At 46.4% G+C, this 21893-nt stretch overlaps 1 protein-coding gene and 1 long non-coding RNA gene across 5 annotated transcripts in view; one reads left to right on the forward strand and one right to left on the reverse strand.

Annotated features, from left to right (window-relative positions):
- The window catches only part of LOC308066138, a 22362-nt gene extending 11411 nt beyond the window's left edge, over positions 1 to 10951 (forward strand). The window contains exon 3 of the long non-coding RNA XR_013929064.1: positions 3608 to 10951. This is a non-coding gene — a long non-coding RNA (uncharacterized lncRNA). The remainder of the gene's footprint in view (positions 1 to 3607) is intronic.
- Positions 1 to 21893, reverse strand: part of GGT1 (gamma-glutamyltransferase 1) — a 53469-nt gene that overhangs the window by 16125 nt on the left and 15451 nt on the right. The gene's annotated exons all lie outside the window — the stretch shown is intronic.

Consider the following 21893-nt stretch of genomic DNA (forward strand, 5'->3'; position numbering starts at 1 on the left):
CCACGAGTTCCGAGATGCAGGCAGTGAACAGCTGCCTCCTCCCCTGAAGCTCTCACAGAGGGTCTTTCACATATTTCCTCACTCAGATTCATATCAAGACCTTTTCTATGGGCATTGCCAGTACCATTTCTTTATGTCCCTGCCATCTCTGCGCAGAACAAATGATCCAGTAACTCCAAAGCTTTTACCAGCTTCCCCTTTACCCATTACTGCCATCCTATTTGCAGAGATTTCTGTTTCAGTGAGCACCCGGGGGACTCCTGGGAGCCCTTTGCTAACAGTTCTGAAGTGCTACAGGACCAGTAATGAAAAGGCCCCAAACCAGCAACTATCACTTGGGTGAGAACCTGTCTTACAGCAGGTGGTAACCTGATACACCAAAAAGGCAGATTTGTAAGTGAGAAGGGAAATCCAAGGAGCAGAACATAATTGTTGTTAGTCATGGCTCACATCGTCTTCAGAGGAAAATTTTTTAAAAATATTAATATAATCTGCTTTTAAATACCATATCTGTGAAGGAGCCTCTGACCAGAAAGTTATCAACGACCAGTGCAAAATACATCTTAGTCATCAGCAAGTAACCTTGGCCAAAGCTATTTGGCACACCTCAGTGGAGCACCCCCTCCTGTTCAGGGTCCTTGGCCAGAGCACCCTTCCGATCAGCTTGCCACTTCTAGAGGGCGATGGCCAGTGCTCATGTCTCCACATTTCCCAGTCCTGCAAACAGCTGCTCTTGGAATGCACAGGGTTACAGTTCATCTGTGACTGAGCATAGGACAGCAAGGAGCTCTTGGGCAAGCATATTCCAGATACATACCAGGATGAGTCAAGATCTACTGAGGGGATGGAGCATCACTGCCACCTTGTTGGGACTGACAGTTCATGAAATACAGCTTGAACAGCTACTCTTTGACCCATTTCCTTTCCCATTCACGGGACTGCTCCAGGAAAAAAGACATGAATCCATCATATTGCCTTCAGGGACCAACTTTTCCCTGTGTAGTGCAGCTTTGGGTTTTCACCGTGACTGCTGTACTTGCACAACAGCCAAGATGCCTTTTACCTCACTGAAGCATCCTCAAAGACGAGCCAATCCATGGCACTGTGGGTGAAGAGAGTGGATCCACCAACCCCCCACCCTCTGTGGATATTCAACAGCCCAAAGTACAGCAGCCAGAGCAGCACTCAGTGCCTTGCAGCAGCACACGCAGGATTAGGGAGCAGTTGAGTGTGCCAGCACTGAGCTAACCAGAGGAAACAGGCCAGGCCATGCAAACCAAAACTTTTCTCAGAGGGAGGAGATTTGCAAGCACTGCCCCCTCAACCTCACCCCCCCATTCCTGTTATTTAAGTTAGGAGATACACATTTGCTATCTAAGCCCTGTATCTGTGAGTCGCAGTCTGAGCACTAAAGATGTCCATCTCCAAGTAAAGCAGCTCAGACCAGGGTGTAAATCTACTGTATGTGCTGTTCTGTAAACAAATGTCAACTGAGGGCAGTAAAAGGTAAATGGATGAAACCTCCTTCCAGGTTCTAGAACTTGATTTATACTCAACTACTTTTAAAAGAGACCAGTGGCATGTTTGCAGAGCAATGACTGCGCAGGGAAACAGAGAAGCCATTATGTCCCCAACAATAGCTCACACACAGCCTCAGAGTTTAAAGACAGTTTTGTTTGTTGGCAGAGAGAGTTCAGCTTCAGCACTGGCAGTCTCCTCCAGGCTTCACAAGAAATGCCATGGGATCTTTTATCTGTGCCCCAGCTAGGCAGAAGGTACTTTGTTTCCTCTGAAGGCTGCTCTAGGCCGGCTGTGCCGCAAGCCTGGGGTGTGTTAACCCATAGGCTCCTGGCTGGGGCCATGCAGTTCTGCACAGCCGCTTGCCTCCCTGCTGGGCTCCTGTAAGCATCTGCTGCCCTGTCAGGCAAGTTATTCTGAGAGCAGGAGAGGAGAAGGGGGAAACCTCAGATGGTACTTACTGCTCCCATCTTTCACCTCCTCTCTGGATTTGGGATGACACTCGTGAGCATCTCATAGACCCGTAAGAGCCCCACACGGAGTGCCCAGCTGCCCAGTGAGTTCGCAGACCTTGAAAAGGGCCCTGCAGCCCACTTCATACACCTTGGGCACAGCTCTCGCCCGCCAGCCCCCGGGGTGAGGGTAAGACACACACCACTGGGGGCAGGAGGAAGCACCCAGACTGCTGTGAAGAAGAGACACATTGCTGGGCTCTGCTCCTGTACTGCACTGTGGTACCACGCTACCCTCTGGGCTGGGCCTCTGGGACCCAAGTGGGGCCAGAAAAAGTGAATGCTCTTCATAACACTGCATCTGCACAAGCTGTCAGATTGATCCTGCTAAGGAAGCAGCAGATGTACAAGTTGAAGATCTGCAGTTTTCTTTTTCTCAACAGCACAGACAGCAAACTCAGCTGAGGATAATCCTCTCCACCTTAACTGCCAGCTCAACTCCCGTAAGCTCCTTAACCTTTTTCAGGCCTGACCCAAGAGGGAAGCATCACTTGCACAGTCCTTACTGCCTTCCTAACTGTGGCACTGCAGGAGCCAGATGAATTTTGTTTGCCATAAAGCATTCAGGAGATGGATCAGGAGCCTGCAGATATTCATCCTTTAACCCACCTACCCACACCCGCTCTGTGCCCTGGGTAAACACACTGCAGGAACAGCTGAGTTTTTGCACCAATGGTCTTTCTGAGCCTCACTGCGTCCCCTCTATGATTTATTGTTGGGAGCGAAGGAGCAGCTGCGGGCCACCGCCTGTGCTGGTTCCCAAACTATTGTCTGCTGAGGCTGGCTTGAACCTCCAGATCCCTGCCAAATGCAGGTGTTTGGAAGTTTGGCTAGCACTTCAGTCACGCAGGGCTGCTTGGCAGCAGCAGCAGGTCTCCAGGAGAGAGGGGCTATAAAACCATTAAAAGCAATATGATTATTTCTCACTGTTATAAAGGTCCAACAGCCAGTCCTAGCCATGGAATTTAAAATGTAGCTCAACAGTCTGTCTTAATTTATCTTAACAGAGGGGGAGGACCAGCAAGCAGCAGAGTTACGCCTGCATGAGCAACCCCACTGAGCTGTATTCAGATGTGTCACAGCCTTATTTAAACACACTATATTCACAGCCTTATTTAAACATGACACTCTTTTTTTTAAATAAAAGGGCCCCAGTGCAACAGGCTAGGTAGTATCAGGCAGGGGATACAGGGTCTGATATCTCTGCCAAGAGGGTTTGGTGTACACTGTAGAGATGAGGTACCTGCCTCAGTCAGGGAAAGCACCAGGAGAACTGAAAGAGGAGAAAGAGGAGAGGTACCAGCCAGAAAGCAGGGGAGCAAGAACAGCAGGATACCAGAGGATGACAAAAGGGTCCAGGTATGGTCAGGCACTGCCTTGTTCTTGAATGAAGTAGTGAAGGAAGCATCCACTGACAACACCTAAAACGTTAACCACAATCTTCAACCCAACAGGCTTCTGCTTTAAACCCATCTTGCAACAGCTGCATACCTCGGCACCCACTCCTAGGATTTCCGTGTACTGCCATCCCCAGCCCAGGCCATTAGCTTTGAGACATCTGTCCTTCCTTTCCCCAGGCAGCACACAGTACGTAAGGACAGACTGGACATCTGAATCTTGTCACAGGACACAGGATATGCTCTTCTGATAAAACTCAAAGTCTAATCCATATTAATTATTTAAATATGGCATTGTTATCGATAACAGTTGAAATAATGTTTGCATACTCTACTGCTGTGTAGAGTGAACTGTCAGTGACTTTTGAGTGAGAATGCACGTAAAGCAAACAGCTGCAAGACTGCCACAGGGCCCCCAGGGGTCTAAGCCAACAGAGGCCTCAGAAAAGCAGAACCAGGTTGCCAGCAGAGGCCCAAGGGCTGCTCACACAAATGTCCCGTTACTGATCCAGCGTTATGTGGCAACCTAACAAAGGTGCCTACAACCAATCACACAGGTGGAGCCACCTCTAAAGTATATATAAAACTCTAAGACAGCTACTTACACTAACAGCATACTCCAGAACTGGGTACACCGAGTCGATCACTGACATCCTGTCTTGCTACAGCTGTAGGTGCTGTCTGACCCAAGGGCTGTTCCCAGCACCCTGCTGGGGGGCCAGGCCATACGGGAGCTCACCGAGAGCTAGTGTAATGAAGAAAGCAAATTATTGCTTCACCTGTGGGAAGCCCTTGCACTAGGAGTCTGTGCGCACACCCAGTTAGCCAGAAGACAGTTTAAATTTTCAGGTATAACTGTGCTAACCATGCATTCCCGCAACTGTCAGTAAGGATGACAGCCAGCAACTTCTGCTTTCATCTGCAAGAATATCAAGGATCATCAGCCTCTGAGCAGCTAATTAGCTGAGGTCATCTGCTCCAAGAGAACTTGCACTGAGAAAAATTAAGACAAGACCAACACAGAAAGTACACTGGGACTGTCCATGGCTACTTCTGGTGATTTCAGCAGTTCCTTCCACTTCAAAAGGCAGAAATGTTTGCAAGATTTGTTTGCTGCTCTGAGTTAATCTTGTACTTTGCTTATATACCTGTTTTCTAGCAGTTCTGTAAGATTTAGTATGACTCTGGCTAAGTAGGGTCTTTGCCTATGCATTCTAGAGCACATTATGCCTTCTCACATGCTAAATCCAAAGCTTAGGTTGCCCATTCCTCATCAGCAATTCCTTCATTACACAATCTACAGTTCTTAGGTTCTGGAAGGCTAATATATGCCATAATTACCCAAAGGTCAGGGGATAAACACCTTACACAACAAGGATTGTGTAAAGACTACGTAGCTGGAACATCAGACCTGCCTCCTGCCTACCAGGTCAGAGGTCTCCAATTACTATGGGGTCTTTGTATCTCACCGCAAATAATCCCAAAGTAGTGGTGGGGGGTGACCTGGTGCAGGCTGTACATAGCTTTACTCTTGGAGTGAACTGGGACGGCTCAGATGCAGTATTTCTACCCACTAACAGGTCTGTGTTAGCCCAAATGGCAGAAAACTTTGTGAGCGATACCTTCGTGCCTGCTCTTCTATGACTTCCCGAGCACTCTCCTTTCGAGAGCAGCCCCACAAGGAATGGGTTGGTTTCCCCGTGCCATATGTCCTGTACTCGCACACAAAGGTCTGGTTCCATATAAACCTCCCTGCATGCAGCCTTGCCCTGCGGTTATTGCAAGACATGAACTTATTAAGCCATTTAAGATCTACAAGTTTATGTGCTAAATACTTTTCCCCTCAGGTCTTTTACTAGGATTTACAGTAGCAGTCACCAGGACGCCTCTGATCAGGACTCTGGTTCTGCAACCAACCACACAGGCAGACAGAATCTCCTATCAGGTACTGGTCTTCATGGTGACTAGCAGGCATTTTTTCCATAACTATTTCTACCTTTTCCACACAATGCCTTCTAAAGACTTTAAACAAGTTATTAACAACACCTCTTGTATCTAAGGAAATCATTCCCAATGCAAGTCTTACCCAGATTTCTGTAGAAAACTGACTCAAATATTTAAGTATCAGCACAAGCAGATATTTTAAGCCTAGTAAATTCCAGGCCACACAATGAGACAAGAGATGTGTTCTGGTATTAAGCTGGAACTTAAAACTAAGAAGTTCTTGTCCTTATCCATCACAATATATTTAAGTTGAAGTCTTACACAGTTTTCATCTGCACCAGCAAGAAGGGAACTAAAGCAGAGTTCAGCAAAGCCATGAAGAAGCCCAAACAGGCTTCCAAATTTGGATCCAGGCACTGCTCCTGCATGGAGCAGGGGGACGAAGCAATCCCTGAAGAAATGCAGTTACTCCATTCAGCTCAGCTACAAGCCTTCCTCACAGCTAGCGCCTGTCCAGCTGGCCCGCACCCTGTGTGACTTGCTGCCTCCCTCCCCTCGGATGCAGGTTACAAGCCTTTAGCACCCTCTTTGGTAAGGCTGGCATGGAGGGCTCATGTGCATATGGATCAATTTTAAGGAGAAAGGCCTCAGTGAAGATCAGTGGTCCCTACTTACTGCTGTGATGGCCAGCCAGACGCTGAAGGGAACTGAGGGAAAAGTCCCTGAATAAAGCAGGCTGTTCCAGCTGGCTTTCAGGTATGCAGTTTACAAAAAGAGCTATTGTAATCGAAATCTGCAACTCCTCCACAGACACTGGGTTTTCTGAAGCCTAATGGCATGTCATATGCTGTTCAATGTAGAGTAAACTCAGAGTTCCCTGAGAGAGACAATATTTTCCTCTTGAAATTGTTTTTTCCAAAAATACCTTTCATGTTTTCCTGCAGGAATTTTAGTGTCAAATCCAACATTTTTTATTTTAAGACACTTCAGCATAAACTTTGAAGTGAAAAAAGGCAGAAAGGGGGAATAAATGCAGAACAGCCCATTTCACATGGTTTTCACAGTGTTTTCTAGTTGGGGACCTCCCAGAAAACCAGAACTGACAAACTCAATGTCAAAAATGCAAGTTATTAAAGTTTTATGAACTCATGCAGGACATCACTGTTACATTCCCTCCCAATTTAAAATCAAAATGCTTCATTAAAATAGTTCTATTCTCCCAACTGTTGCAAAAGATGTTTTCAGATGTTCTTCTGCCATTAGACTAGAAGTTACTAGACCTGAGCTTATTCAGACTGGTTAGTCAGGTTCTATCATTTTCTTTTGGCAAGCTTTCATCTGATACATTAAAAAAAGTCCCAGTGTCCCATATTCTGCTAAATATGAAATCCCATACAGCGCCTCCAGGCTGAGGGGACTGGCTTAATGAAGGTAATTTCTAATTGCTCCTTACCTCTCCAGAGTATTTGCAAAGTCCGTCCTGTCTTTTTGCACAGATCTTTATGTACTGATACTCTTTGAATATCCTTTCTCAAGCAGTGAACCCCTTTCTAGGGACAATACATCCTTGTAGCAGTAACTACGTTACTTAAAAGCTCTCTGAAGCGTACCATACAACCTGATATTTGTACCGCTCTGCTCATGGAGATTAACTCATTGAAACTCATTATGTTTGAATTCACAGTACCAAAGGAATGCATAAGTAATCATTGACTAGGTGAAGAGTCAAGAACCCACATTTTAAAATGCATATTTTAGCATCCACAAATGCTGTATATCACCAGCAGATTCAGTCTGTGTTCTTGGATTGGGTTACCACGTAATGCAAATGTTAGTTTTGCCGCACCTCATCACTAGCTCTTAAATTCTCATTAAGCAACAGTACAGATATGTGGTCATCTTAAGCAGAAGCGCTCCCATCTCCACATGGTCATGTACCCTCACACCACTCTTGCCTAACCAGCTGGCACCCTTGTGATTCAAGAAGTCTGGGTTTTAAGTGTGTCTGTACCTTGCAGCTTAAACCCAGACACCCTGACAAATTCAGCTGTGTTTACATTTCGTGGAAACAACCTCCTCTCGACCAAGTGTGAGCAAGTGCCTGCAACGTGAGGGCACCCGATCAGCTCATATACCTTTCCTCAGCAATCATCACAGCTGCACACTACCTTAACGCTGTCATTGGGTTTATTTCCAATTAAAACTCCAGCTGCAATGACAAGATGCAGTGCCTGTTCTGCCACCCCTGCTCCCATAGCAGCACCCTCTGCCTGGAAGGATGGCAAAGCAAGAAGGTAGGGATGAAGAAACCTGCCTTCCATCACTAAACCTCACTGAGGCTTTTAAGCAACAACCCTACACGTCTGCTTGTGCCAATTCTAGAAGCATAGTTGCACCTCAAAGGTAGCAGCTTACCTGCCATTGAACAGTACAGCATAAACCCCAGTAGCAACCCAGACTTGAGGTAACGAGCTGCATTAACTGTCTTTGGACTCTAAGGACTCAGCTACTAAAGCTTTGGCCACTGCTGCTGTCTGTGACTTGCTAGCAACCTTAGACCCACCTTTGAACACCAGAGCTGAATGCCCATCTAGATAGAACACAGCACAGGCAAATCACAGCTTGCCTGAAGCATGGGCACAGCAAGGATACAAGCCTACATGTCCCAAGCCTGATTTTTAGCCAGGAGGCTGTCCTGCAAAAGCAGGATGATGCAAAGTCTGCCTGGATGCCAGTCAGCATGGCTAGGTGCTATCTCTTCACCTACCAGGATCAATCAGGTGGTTAATGTCTCAATTCCAAACCTGCCCAGTCCTTCTGCCCCACTCCAACCTTTGACACACCGGATCTTTACTTACTTGAGAAGGACGGTAGCTATACTACGACTCATTAACAAAATTTGGCCTACCTCCAAGGGTAAAAGGTTTTGAGAACATGAGCTGTATTTTCTCTGCTTTAAAATACATCTTCTTTTCTGTAATAGCAACAAAATGGAGTTCTGTTTAACATCTACGCTTGGTAAAATCATGCGTCCATCTTTCAAAGAGGACTTTCAGATACTCCTTTCATAGCAGTGCATCAAGAGGGCAGGTCCCTCCAGTCATATTGCTGTAGTCCAAGAGATCTTGAGCAAAAATGGAAGCTTTCTGGAAAGCAGGTACTGGCACAGAAAATATTCTGCAAGCTCGGAAGGATTTGATGTATCTGCTGTTTCTACTGGCCAGTCTGAAGTGCACATTAAGAGTCCAGGCCATATTCAGTAACACATATCGCTCTCGCTGCATCTCATTTATTGATGCGAGACCCATGATGCTCCACAGAAAAGACTGTGACAGCAGCTGTTCCAAAACAACTATCCTCTGAAAAAGCAGACAGTGTGGAACGGTATTCTGCTCTCTGCCTCAAACGGAACTGCACTTTATCTGTCACACCTTTAATATTAAATGATATTTTATAGGGGAATCTAAGATGCAGTCTACTGAACTGAACCTTTTTCTTAATTTACTGACTTTATAGGTGTGATGGTGCCTGGTTTTATGCTTAATAGCAACTTCAGAACTATAAAACTATGTTCCTGAAGTAGGTCTAGATCAGAAGAGTGTCTCCCTGGCACCACATTTGTCTTGGAGGGTGCAAGGTCACACAGAAAGGCTGCTAGCTCTAAGAAATCCCCATTCTAAATCATAATTATCCAACTGTAACTCTTCACCCCCATTGCTGAAAGGCAAGTTTTAGACCAGTGAGCCACCAGAATTAAGCAAATTCCTACATCTTTCTTCAAGGGCAATGTAGTTTCACCTGTGGCACGTCCTTACCAGCACAGAGCTGGAACAAGCTGGATGCCCCTCAGCAGATCAGTCTTTCACTTATGTACAAGTAGAGTTGAGGATGGTGTCATCCTCATGATGAGAAAGTTACGAAACCTGAAGTTAGTGCTTCTGATAGGTGAACAGCTTGCCATGTGCAGGCTGTGCTATGCACAACTACCTAATTTCAGTTGTACATAGTCTTTGGGAACTGTCAAGTATCTCTGTCTAGGCAATAGAGAGTCCTGTTACAACTCAGCCTTGCGTGTTTCAAGCAGCAAAGCCGCACCTTAAACAGCAATGCCATGTTTAATGCAGGTGCATTGCTGCCTTGTTAATCTCCACATCTCAAGCCATTACAAAGCAAGTGCCTCTTGCAGGGCTTGCCACCTCTTTCTGTCTGTGATGTTCACGGCATGGTCATCTTTAACATTCTCCAAAATTAGCATGCACTATTACACTGAAACATGAGCAACAGACTGAAAACTCCATTTGTTCCTCCTCCTAGAGGAGTGCATCCATCAGCACCTGAAGCAATGCCTTCACAGCTTTTGTAACAGAACTTGCAGATAGTATAAAGTATCAGGCAACCTGAAGGCACTCTTCTGGGCCATTTTTATTTTTGCTTTTCCCCCCCCATCCCCTATTGATTTTTTCCATAGGACTTTCATGAAGCAACAACGACTCACACAACCCAGATCACACAATCACATCTACTGTTCAGACTCCTCCTTTTCATGGAAGAACATGCAATCCAAGGTCTCCATTTCCTGATGTTTTAATTAATGCATTGTTGGAATAGAAGCTGTTACAAGATGTCCTCATTTTGCAGGTTAGCTATTTTTTCCATGGGCAAGTTTTTCCTCTCTAACAGAGCCATGTTGCAATCCAATACTACTTGAACATAAGCATCAAAACAGTATCTTGATTGCCCAGTAACAAACACAGAGATCTTAATAAGCATGTGAGGCTTCTTCCACTATATGTTTCCTTTCCGACACCTTGCTCCACTCTTCCGTGCATGGGGCAACCAGTGGAAGTTAAGTACAAGCTGCATGAGCAGCACGCAGTCCTCATTGAAGCTAAACACCACATAAGAAATACCGATACAAAAAACCAGACCACTGCTAAAAAAGTCCTGGCAAACAAGTCAATGGGGAAGACTCTTAAGAGAAAAGGTACTTTAGGAACTGGAAAAGTTGCCTAGCGTGCAATAGGTCAAATTGACTAAGAGCAGGGATACAACAGCTGACCTGCAGAGCTGAAGCTAAATAAGCAGATGTTTGCCCACAGCCAAAGCACCTCCTTCCCCTCCAGTGAGAGCTGCTTCCACTGCAACGCACCTGCTCAAAGAGGACAAACCACTAAACCCACATGCTCTCATTTTATGAAGTCTGGTTTCCCATAATCATCCACAGGTGCACATTACTCCCTGGGGCAAAGGTAAGCAAAATGAAAGATAACTGGTAAATGGGGAGTTTATTAACCCTTTCTTGCCAGCCACATGGCCCAGTTCTGGTTATATTCATATACCCACATAGGGCTGAAGTAGTTTTACTGGGACAGTGTTGCGGTACGACAGCTGACAAAGCTCCTTGGTGGCCAGAGGCGTTGTTGATTGCTGTGCAGAAGGAACAGTGATGTACCTTTGACAAAGGCCACTGGGATGCATTTAACGGGGAAAAGATTGGATAAAACCTTCTGATGTTGTACTATTCTGACATCAAGAATTCATGCCGTTGCATATTAATAAAATTGTCATGATCCCAATGGGTTCTGATTCTTGTAAATTGATTATAATCCTAATGATATTCCAGATGTAGAAGACAGATAAATCTAAAGGAGATGATGATTAAAGAGTGGTATAAAATACTCAAATGGATTATGACAGGTATACTGGTATGTAGATTATATAGCTTAGGTTATAAGAAAGCTCAGTGCAAAAAGCTATTTCCTGAGCTTTCCTTGAAAGGATATTCTACACCTTGTGTCATCTTGTTCTGCCAGATAAAGAGGACACATGCATGAAAGAAGTAACGGTTTACTAGCAGCATCCTGTTTTCCAAGAGGACTTTCTAGATTTTGATAACAAAGGATGTTAACTCTTATTTTCTATTTTCTGGTCAAATGACTTTCTGTAACAACTCTCTGTCAAAGTAAGCATGACAGTAACAAGGACTAATTCATTAAACATTATTTCATTTCAAATCCTATCTGACAATATAAATGCAAACCTTCTGCTCCTCCCTTCCAAAAAAGGTGACTGCCCCCTGTTCAAGGACTGTCATCTTTCATCACTTTTCCTCAATTAATTATCTTTCTGCTACCTAGACTCAGTCTTTACTCATAAATTTTATGTCAGGCTCCACAGTTTCTAAAACCTGCACCAGTCTGTACCATTATTTATCAGCTTTATGGAGCCCTTCCATCTTTGCAAAGCCTTTCTGCCAGGCCACCAAAGGGACTGTGTTCTTGCAGCTAACAGACCTGCCTTTCCTTGCAGCAGCCAGCAATCAGCTTAGCAATGCAGTCCCACACAGCTTCCCCTCAAACTCACCATCCTGGAATAAAAGAGGGGAGAGAGCTACTGAAGGAAAAGAAGGGGAAAGAAAAAGGAACAACATGGGGGAAAGAAGAAAACCTAAACTGGTGGAAGGGAAAAACAGAGCAAGAGGTAACAAAGGAGGCAGACAGGAAGGAAAAAAAAGACTAAAGAGCAGGAAAGCAGGCAGCTAAAGGGGGACAAATAAATGATACCCACTCGGAAGGCTGGAGGCTTTCTTCAGTTTAGCCTGACTGCTGCAGTTGGACCTATCCTTCACATGCACACTGAAGCTCTTAGATCACAAAAGAAGTCTGAACTTTACTGGTGCTCTGCAGAAGTGTTTATTTAATGTTACTGCCATAGCAGTTAACTATTTTATAGACTGTAGAGCACTGGGGGGACGATGACACACACAACACGACAACAACCCACAAAACCAAACAAAACCCCTAGATTCCAAAATAATAAACAAACTCACGACTGCATTCACTGGAGAGGTTTCCACAGATTTCAGCAGATCTTGGAAAAGTGCTCAGTTTCCAGCTGAAAAAAAAATGTGTAGCTACCTGCTTTAATTCACCTGCTTTTGCTAGACCAACAGACTACAGATAGATGAGTGTCTTAATTGCCATGGAGCTGCTTTGAGTAGCTTTATCTCTCCTGGAGTAGCCATGATCTGACTCCTGCTTCTTGTGGACAGCTGGATCAGGAAATGCAGGCCAGGACTGGGACCTTTAGCTGGATGTGAGAGAAGAGCCCTGGTCGCTCAGAGACCATCTTTAAAGTGTTGGGGGAGGCTTCAGCACAAATAAAACAGCCATAAGGGGACTGAGTGGGTTTTCAGTGGGGGATGTTATACCTCTTCCACTAGATAGGTAACCAGAGCTATTAGATTCAGCTTTAGTAATCAGCATGAGATGGAGATACCATAGTGTAAGAAACAGCCAAGAGCAGGAACAGATCTTTGTTTCCCAAGCACACGTAGGAGAGGACCATTATTTCTGTTCTGGTAACAAGCACTCAGCCTCCTGGGTGATGTTCTGGTCCTTCACGTGTCTAAATATTCATTTTCCTGGACACAATCTATTCCTTCTCCACAAATGCAGTTGCCCTTGGTAGTTCCTTGCAACAGAAATGTCTTTACAAAAACTTAAATGTGGCCTGCTTGGTTTTTATTTCAGGACATTTCTTTCTGCCTCACAGGCCAGTTTCCCCACATGTGACTAATCCCCTGACATGCACTCTGCAGAGTGCTCTCCCTGCTCTGCATCAGGAGCTCTGCTCTCTCCCACAGCATTGCCCTTCCACTCTGCTTTCTGGAAGACACTCCCAGCATCATCCCATTGTCCCTGCAGCTTTTCTGGCTCTGCACCTGCCTCCTGGCCTTCCCCCTTGCTGCCAGGTAAGAAACGTGCCAGTGCTTGACCTCCCATCCCAACACAGTCTGCATTTTCCATTACCACTTAGAAGCACAGAAACATGTGGAAAGAATAGGTATGCAAGATCTACGGATTTCAGCCCACTACTTAGATCTAGCTTTCTCTGAAGAGGACTACTTACTTACCAGCAGGACAGTGGCTTAAGTAAGAATTTCTCATCTCTAGGACCCCAAGAAATCCGCCTTCCAGTGTCTGTATAGCCCTGAACTCTGACAGTTTTAAGTCTTTCTTCTGCCAGATTGCTAAAGCAGCACTTCTCTTATCAGCATGCCATGTCACTCATACTACATGCAAAACCAGGGTCAAATTGTGAGTCTTATGACCTTACGTACCAACATTTCCATAGAACTTCTCAACCCAATGAGGAGCAAAGACCAGTATCAAGCTGGGTGGTAGGCAGGGTACCTTCAAGGGTTGGATGGGCCATGCAGAGGTGAAATATCTTGCCCAGTGACTTGTCTGCGATCCCAGGTCACTAGACTCCCAGCTCGATCTCAGCCTCTGTCAGAAAACCCAGTTCCTCTTGACACCATCAGTTGACATTTGATGTACTACTGACCCTATCAAGCCACAGTGCTAAGTAGCTCCCCTAAGGGGTGAAAGCACAGCTGTTCAGATTGCCTGGACAGAGACCCTGCTGTCTGTGACCTGGCCTTCATTAACTGAGAGAAGCCAAATTCAACACGGTAGATCGAGCCCTGGCAATCCCTGTAAGGGAAACACTTGCTCTTCCAACCTGAGCCTGAAGGTTTGTGAAACAAAGGTACACTTCAATAGAGTATGATTAAAGAGCTGGAAAGGTACATCATAAAAGGAAAGAAATGACTCCTCTCTTTCACATCCCAATCCAACCAAAATATGCAGATAAGATAAAATCATGCTGTTTACTCACTACTCTAAAAGCTCTGTTCTCCCTGGGTGCAGTTCACCTTCAGCTAGTGACCCCAAAAGAAGGCGCTTCTGCTTTGCTCTCTTGTCCCTTATTCCTGAAGAGTTCCCAGAAGCAGGGATTTCAAAAGCAATATCAGTCACACTGAGGTGAATGGCAGCAAGACTTTATATATATGGGAGCGGTCAGAAAGGGAGGGTGATGTAATGAAGTCGTATCTTTGAGCAGTAAAGGCATGCCACCCTTCCCCCTCCCTGTCCCTGAAGAATTGCTGGCTCACAGGGCAAGCCGAGAAGAGAATGGTCAGGCACTTTCTCACGGTAAAGGGAACCACATGGAGGGTGGAGAGCAAGGAAAGATCAGACTTGAATGGAGACAATACTTTGATGTTAGATAGTCCCAGGAGTGAATCTGTACTGGCAAAGTTGTTTCTTTCCTTTCCTTCACAATACTCTGCCAGTCACTGGTTTTGCCCATTGCACAAGCCCCGGCAGCAAGGACACCCTTTGCATTAGAGCGCTGTTGCCCCCATACCCACACTGTTAGGGAAAATTCCATTCCTGCACTCTTCAAAGTTGGCAGATGCTGGAGCACTGCCCAGCTGCATGGCCATAGGAGCTCAGAGCTCTGTGGAGGAGAAGGAATGGGCATCCCATAAAAGGGGGTGTCCTGGACACTGACCTAGGAAGCTCTTGAGAGGCACATCCTGCCCTTCTCCATCAAAGGAAGTCTTGTAGCCTGTGAATGGAGAGGAAATCTCTCAAGGATGTACCATTGCTCTCCAAAGGGAAAATAATTCATCTTCAACTTCCTTTGTTACATTTTTGTTGGTCTTCCATTGAAGGGCTTGTTTGACCATGAAAAGCCATGTCATGCGTCAGCACAAGGTTTGGCTGATTCAGAGCTTATAAATTATTGGTTGAGTATATCTAGAATAGCTGTATAAAGGAGAGGCCAAGTTCCCCTTCCCAGGATATTTTTCAGCCAAAGATCTCTGTCCTCTTCACCCAACACTGTGCCAGCTGAAGTAAGGGAGCTATTTAAAATGCTGTAAGGAGTGTTCCTGTACGCCAAATCATGGTCTGAACATTATTTACCCTAAGGAATGGGCCTGCTTTGCTAGCTAGTCAAGAGACTCAAGAGCAGGTATGCATGTGTCTTAACTTCTAACTGCTAGGAAGGCTGCCTAAGAGATTTTTTTCAGACCTAGGACAAACTAGCGTTCTTTTATATAGGTAAGAGCTGCTCAGTGTATTTGCACTCCCCTGCAAATTACATAAACATGGTCCTAATAAACTGCTCCTGTTCTGTTGCTTTGGAGGGGGCCTGGCTTTGGAGCTGTTGGGATCAAAACAGAAACAATTTGCATTGAATTGTTCTGATATCCTTATCCAAAGAATAAACCTGTACCCCTGGCAGGCATCTTTCAGTATGACCACACCTGCAGGAGACCCTTTCAAGCCCAAGGAAAGCACCCCATTTGCTCAAGGCGCAGCATGTCTTTTACAGGATAGTTTGGAGACAGCCTAAACACGCTAGGTGAGTGGCAGAGCAAGCTCTAACCAAATCGTAAGCACAAAGAGGAAGAACAGAGTCCTATTTCTCCACTGATATTCATAGTAAAAGAGGGAGAGACACAGGGGAGACTGTGTAAAGCTGCCTACCAAATAACAGCCTACAGTACTTGCTGCACCTACAGAAGATCCCCAAACTCTATAACCTGTCCAGACGGCCAAATTCTTATCATCATCATCACAAAAACTTTCACTACTTAACAGCATTTTTAAGCTACTATCAGGGCCAGGGACCCCTACAGGTCCCTGAATTATGTGAGAAAATTTACATGAGAAAAGCGTTCATACCCCCACTTTAGAGACAGGGCAACAGAGACAATCTTGCCCAGGGCTTCAGAGCAGGTCAGTGCCTGGGCTGGAATAAGGAATCTTTCACCCAGATTCCTCTAAGCCTGTTGCTAGACATCAGCTCTCTTCCCTGTCATGTCCCCGACATATACATTAAATCCACATGCAGTTGGAAGTGGCAAGTGCAGAGGCTGACGATGATCTAACGGCACAGAGCCTGGAGCTCTGTGGGCTGTTGTTTTCACTGTTTCCCATGGTTTTGGTTTCTTCCCCACTATGAAGAGGAAATGAATAAAACATGAAGGTAGCTCCCTCTCCTTGTGAAAAATGACAGCAGATTAGTTTGCAGCAGAGGAGCTGGGGAGAAGTTCAAAGTGTTTGCCACTTAATGGAAAACTTGTGGATTATTATAGAAAGTTGTTGAGTGACTAACTGCTGTTAAAGTCCAACCAAAGCAAGAGGGGCCTAAAACCAGAGGAACAAGGACTTTTCCCAGGAAGAGCCAAGGTCCACTATACAAACCTCCATAAGTCTTTTTTCCATTCTGCCTAAGAATCAGTGGCACTCAGAGAAGTGAGGCTCAGAAGTTATTCCTGGACACAAACAAGCACTGACCCAAGGCTCAGCTCCATGGAGATCTGTGTTTGCAGCCCACCCAAACTTCACCTCAGGAGAGCCACACTTCTCAGGAAGCCTAGGAAGCCTTACAACTTCTTGTCCCTTTCTCAGCAGTTTCTGCTGCAGGATCAGCTCTACTGTTCTCAGAGCAACAAATTAAACCTCTCAGCATAAAAGTCACCACATCCTGGTAAGCCAGATTCAGTCCTGGCTTACCTTAGTATTGCAAGTTTTCCACTGAACTACTTAGCAGCTCCGGCCCTGTAGCCAGATCAGGGTTGCAACCTCTCAGAGAGGGATGGGACAAGGCAGCACAGACAAGCAGCAGTGCAGCCATCCCCAGATCTGTTATCTCCACTTGTCAACTCGCATCCCCAGGCCTGCTGGTGCCTGCCTCCACCACTGTACATGGCAGGGCCACTCGGCTGACATGGAAGTGGGAATCAACTCATCTCTGAGGGTGCTGCAGGAGGAAAGAGCCACTGATGGTTGCTCAGGTGCTGCGTAGGAAGAATTTTCACTGAGTCCCTAAGAAGGCTTTAGATAAAGTGCTAATTTATACTGAGTGAGCTACATACTTTCTGGCTACACCTCCACCAGACTCCAGAGGGGAAACCCGTTTCTGGGATGAACACCCAGAAACAAGTTTCACGGGCTGGGGAGCTCCGATTTACACCAGGACCCTTCTACCTGCTGTGGGCAGGTGAGGAAGGTGCTCAGCAGCAGGCAGATAATTCACATAGCACTACATAGGAAGGTTGCATGCTGTACCAGACAGCTCATACTGTAAGTGAGAATCTGGACTTATATCTTTTTTATTGCAACAGCTCTCAGCACCCCACACCCTCTGTTTGCTCCCCAGAATGACAGCCTTGGGAAATAAATGGATTTTCCTTTCTAAAGATGTCACTCCCTGCAGCTCCAAGTACTCCCCTAGTCCTTCAGACTTACAGTTACTCCAGTTAAGACTTGGGTAATACAGTTCATCTCTATGTGGCCATTTGCAACCCAACAGTTTTGATCTTAAGAAGGAAATGCATGGTACAGATTTAACCTTGGTGAAAACGTCCTTGAGCCATAGCCGTATGTGGGATGGACACTATCGTGCAATTGGGCAGGCTCCTCCCACAGCCCACGCTTCAGCAAAGCAGTCAAGTATGTCCGTCTTCCAGCAACCCCCAGGTATACACCGAAATCACTGGATGATTCTGTGCTTTCCCAGGATGGTGGTCACAAAGTTCATCCAAAGAAGACCACAGAGACAGGAGCCTGTCCTGAACGGCCTCTACATCTGAGTGCAGAAACCTGGCAGGTTTGATGCTTGCAGCATCTCCTCCTCTGGGTGGAGCATAGCTTAGGACTGTGGAAGGGATGAGGGCTCAAGCACCAGCTGGTCTCCTCTCCTGAAAGAGGCAACCCACTATCAGGAGGACAAGACTCGCATCTCAAGTACAGGTTCTAAAGCCCTAGATGGGAGAAGGGCCCTGTATGACTTATCTGGTCCCCTGCCCAGCCTTCTCTAGGCTTCTTTATTTTGGTGCTGCAAAGGGCACCAAAGATGGCCGTTGTTTTTGAGACAGCAGAATCACAAGCATCTGCCTCAAAGCACTTGCAGCCCATCTTGGAAATCATGAATGGGCCAGCTGGACTGGAAGCAGAGGCAGCAGCTCTTCCCAGGGCTCCTGGGAAGACCATTTGCCATAGCTTTGGGAGGAGCATGCATGCCGCAGAGGATGGACAAGCAGCACGACACTGCAACCAAGCATGCACGTGAGCTTGGCCCCATCAGCTCTCCCCCCTCCATCCTGCATGGATGGGCTGCCCTGTGTTTGCTCCACAGCTTCTCTGTGTTGGGATGGGGCAGGTGCTGAGTGTTTTCCTATCTGCTGAGCCCACACCTGCTACCATTTCCACTGCCAGTGAAAATCACAGATCCTTCAACCTGATCTCTGGGGAAGGCTTTGTTTGTTTTCCCAATGGGCCAGGGCTGCAACTAGCTGGCAGAGCAGGCAGCAGGCCAGTCACACCTGCATGGCACAGCACAGAGGGACACGAGTGAGCAAGCTGCTTTTAACCCACTCCCCCCTTAGCAATCTGCAACTCCAACCACTGCTCCCAGGCAAGGAGAAGTAACAACAGAAAGGAAATTACAGGCATTTCTCTGGCTCTGCACTTTCAAAGACCAGGTGTCCCCCACAGGTCAACAGGAGGGGTACTACAAACATAGGCACCTGCTAAATTACGAGAGCCATAGCAGCCACTGCCATCAGGCACAAACGGGCATTTGCAAGGGGGCAAGTGGCCTCCCCAGGGACAGCACCTCACCTTCCCCTGCAGACAGAGGCAAAGGGGCTTCCCACAGGCTGGGGGGATATTCCCACTCTCCTCCCTCCTCCAGGTGTCAGGCACACATCCCCGAACTCCAGCCCTCTGATGCCTGGGGAGACAGTATAACTATTTTCTGATAGCCTTTGTGCCTCTGTTTCCCGCCTTGTCCCCTGCACAGTTGCCTCACAGCACTGGGGAAGAGGGACAATTTGCTGGCAAGACCAGCCTGCTGTGTAATGGTGTTTGGGGGGAAACGGACCTTGGGGACTTTAAAAGACTGCTCCCCCATGAGAGCTCCCATAGCCAGACAACTCTGAACTCCAGGGGGGGCAGGCAGTGTGCAGAGACAGAAGACCAGATAAAAGAGAGGGGGTTTTTTGGGTTTTTTGTTTTCCCAGAGAGCAGGAAGGAGCAGGGAAGAGAGGCAGAGTCCAGGGCTCAGTCTGGCTGTTCAGATCTGAGCCTACCAGAAATGCTGGCTGCTCTTGAAAGGGCTTCCTGCCTCCCTGGCTGCCTTGCTGGCCTCCACCACAGAGGTCCCACCAGCCTTGAGCTAATTTGGGCTCATGGGGGAAAGCACAGAAACCTAACGGTGGCAGAAATGAAAAGCCGTGGGGAGGATGACACCCAGGAGACTCATATTTATCAAGAACAACATTATATCAAAGGGGAGCTGTGAAGACAGGGAAGAGCCTTTTGTAAAACCTGCAGCTGAGCCAAATCCTGCAGTTTTCACATGTTGGTCCCCCAGGAGCCCCATCATGAAGACTGTCTCAAAGGGGTACCCCTCTGCCAGGTCAGGCTGCATGCCAGACACGCTGCACTTACAGCAGTAACGCATCCACTGCACAGTCACCATTTGCCCTATGTGTATGCTTTTTAATTACAGTTTTTGTTTGCAAAGCATCTCTTATAGAAAAGACAAATTGCATTACTCTCAGCTTATTAAAATCACACTCAGAGTTTCTCAACTGCTAATTACACCCAGGCAGCAGTGTCACTGTAATTAAAGCTGGGACGCGTGTTTAGGGAGCTGGAAGCCCAGCTGTCGCACAACCCCTTCCCCGCACAGCTCTAACCAGACAGGCCAGACAGAGCCAGGCTCAGCTGCTGTGATGAGCTCAGCCCTGCCCAGGCCTTGCCCCTGCATGATACTGAGCAGTGATACAGCATGATACTGAGCATGATACAGCAGTGGCTGTGCCGCGATAGAAGATGATGCGTGTAAGGCCAAGCACCTCCCCAGCACAGGGGAGGGAGACCCCTGCACCAAACCTCCCCAGGTTACAGCTGGACACCTACACTGACTGTGCTGCATGTGCAGGGGCTGCGTGAAGAGAAACATGCGGCCTTACGGTTATAACACTGAGGCGTGGGGTGTGAGAAGGGGTTTACTCCTGTTTCTGCTGCTAAATGACTGCAACAAATCACCTTGCCTGTCTGAGCCTCCATTTCCTTGCACATTGTAAATGTATTGTAAATGTAAAATTTGTAATGTAAAAAAAATGTAAAACAGAGATTTGGGGCTTCCCTGTTAAATAAGTGGATCTGGGGGCAAACTGCAGAAAGAACTCTTGCTGGTACCTGTCTCACACAAACACTTTAAAGCCTGTGTAGACTGTGGCATACCAACAGACTTGGGAGTGAATTACACAGGAGAAAGTGCAAAGCCCTAAAGACTATGAATCCCAAGGAACCAAGAAACACCAATAAAGAAACTTACGGACCTGTGAGAAGCTGGGAGATCACTGGAGAACCAACCTTGCCTCTGCAGCACTCTGTCTGTCTCGGGAGAAGAAAAACCACAGGTGTGCAAACAGCCATGCAGGCAGCACAGCAAAGCACCTGGCTGAGCTCAGGCACCTCAGATATAGAGCTCTCCAGAGCACAGCTGGGACCAATTCAGCTTTGGGCAAGTGGGGGCTTGACACCAGCACTGGCATCCTGTGGCTGAGGGGATGCTTTGGAGAATACCACCTCCAGTAAGATGGAGTGTAATTAGGCAAAAGCAGATAAACACTGCATCTGTTTCAAGATGAGTGTCCTTCCCATTAAAATCCTCACAGTTTCAGTGCTTCAACGGGATGCAAACATATCCTTAAATGACTTCCTGGAGCCTTGGTTTCAAAGATCAGTCCCTTCAAAAGCAGTAACATGCCAAGATCAACAGCAGTCCCAGGAGAGCTCTGAGCATGCCAGCTCCAAAACCAGAGCCATCACTACAGCCAGTTACCTATCGGATGCTAAGGGACAATTCTACCTTTTCACATCTGAAAATTCCTAAGCAGTCAGACTTACTTAAGCCTTACATTTCAGAAAGAGAATGACATGCCTGTGCAATATATCCTTGAGAGGCAAACCTGCAGAGCTTCACAGGGAGCAAACCAGCCGATACAGTTCACAAGCAAAGAGGAACAGAGTTCACAGACTCCCACCTGTGATCCTGAGAAGAAGAATGTGCTCACCTGCTCTTTGAACAATTTTACTACTAACTCCCTGAAGTCACTAATAATTTCTGGGAAGCAGATGTCAGATAATAATTCTTAATCTAATATAAGTTACAAGAACGAATGATCAAAACATCATGTGTTAAAAAGCCCCACATGCTGAGTGGGGTGCCCTGTGCATGCTGCAGGCAGCATGTTCAATATATTTACTTGTGGCCCAGTAATGAAATGGCAGGAGATAACATATGAGGCTAGCAAAGAACGTCAGGACCATTTCAAAGAGCTTGTGGAAAACTTGAAAACATCTGTGAAACAGGGAAAATCAGATGAAATTCAATATAGAGAAATATGTAATGCCTGGCTATGATAAACCAATATGAAGGATAGATATATACCAATGGGTTTGAGTTAGCAGCTCTTTTCACCACCATTAAATCCCTTATAGAGATTTGTGAAAACAATGCAGCAAGAAGGAAGCAACAATTTGTTAGCTCCTGATTCATTCCCTCTTATTTAGAGCTTATAAATGAAACTGGGTCTGTAAAGAGGAAAAGTATTTCTTTGAAAAGGATAAAAAGGACAGAGGCA

This window comes from Falco punctatus (genome assembly GCF_963210335.1).
Source record: "Falco punctatus genome assembly, chromosome: 1".
Taxonomy (NCBI): domain Eukaryota; kingdom Metazoa; phylum Chordata; class Aves; order Falconiformes; family Falconidae; genus Falco; species Falco punctatus.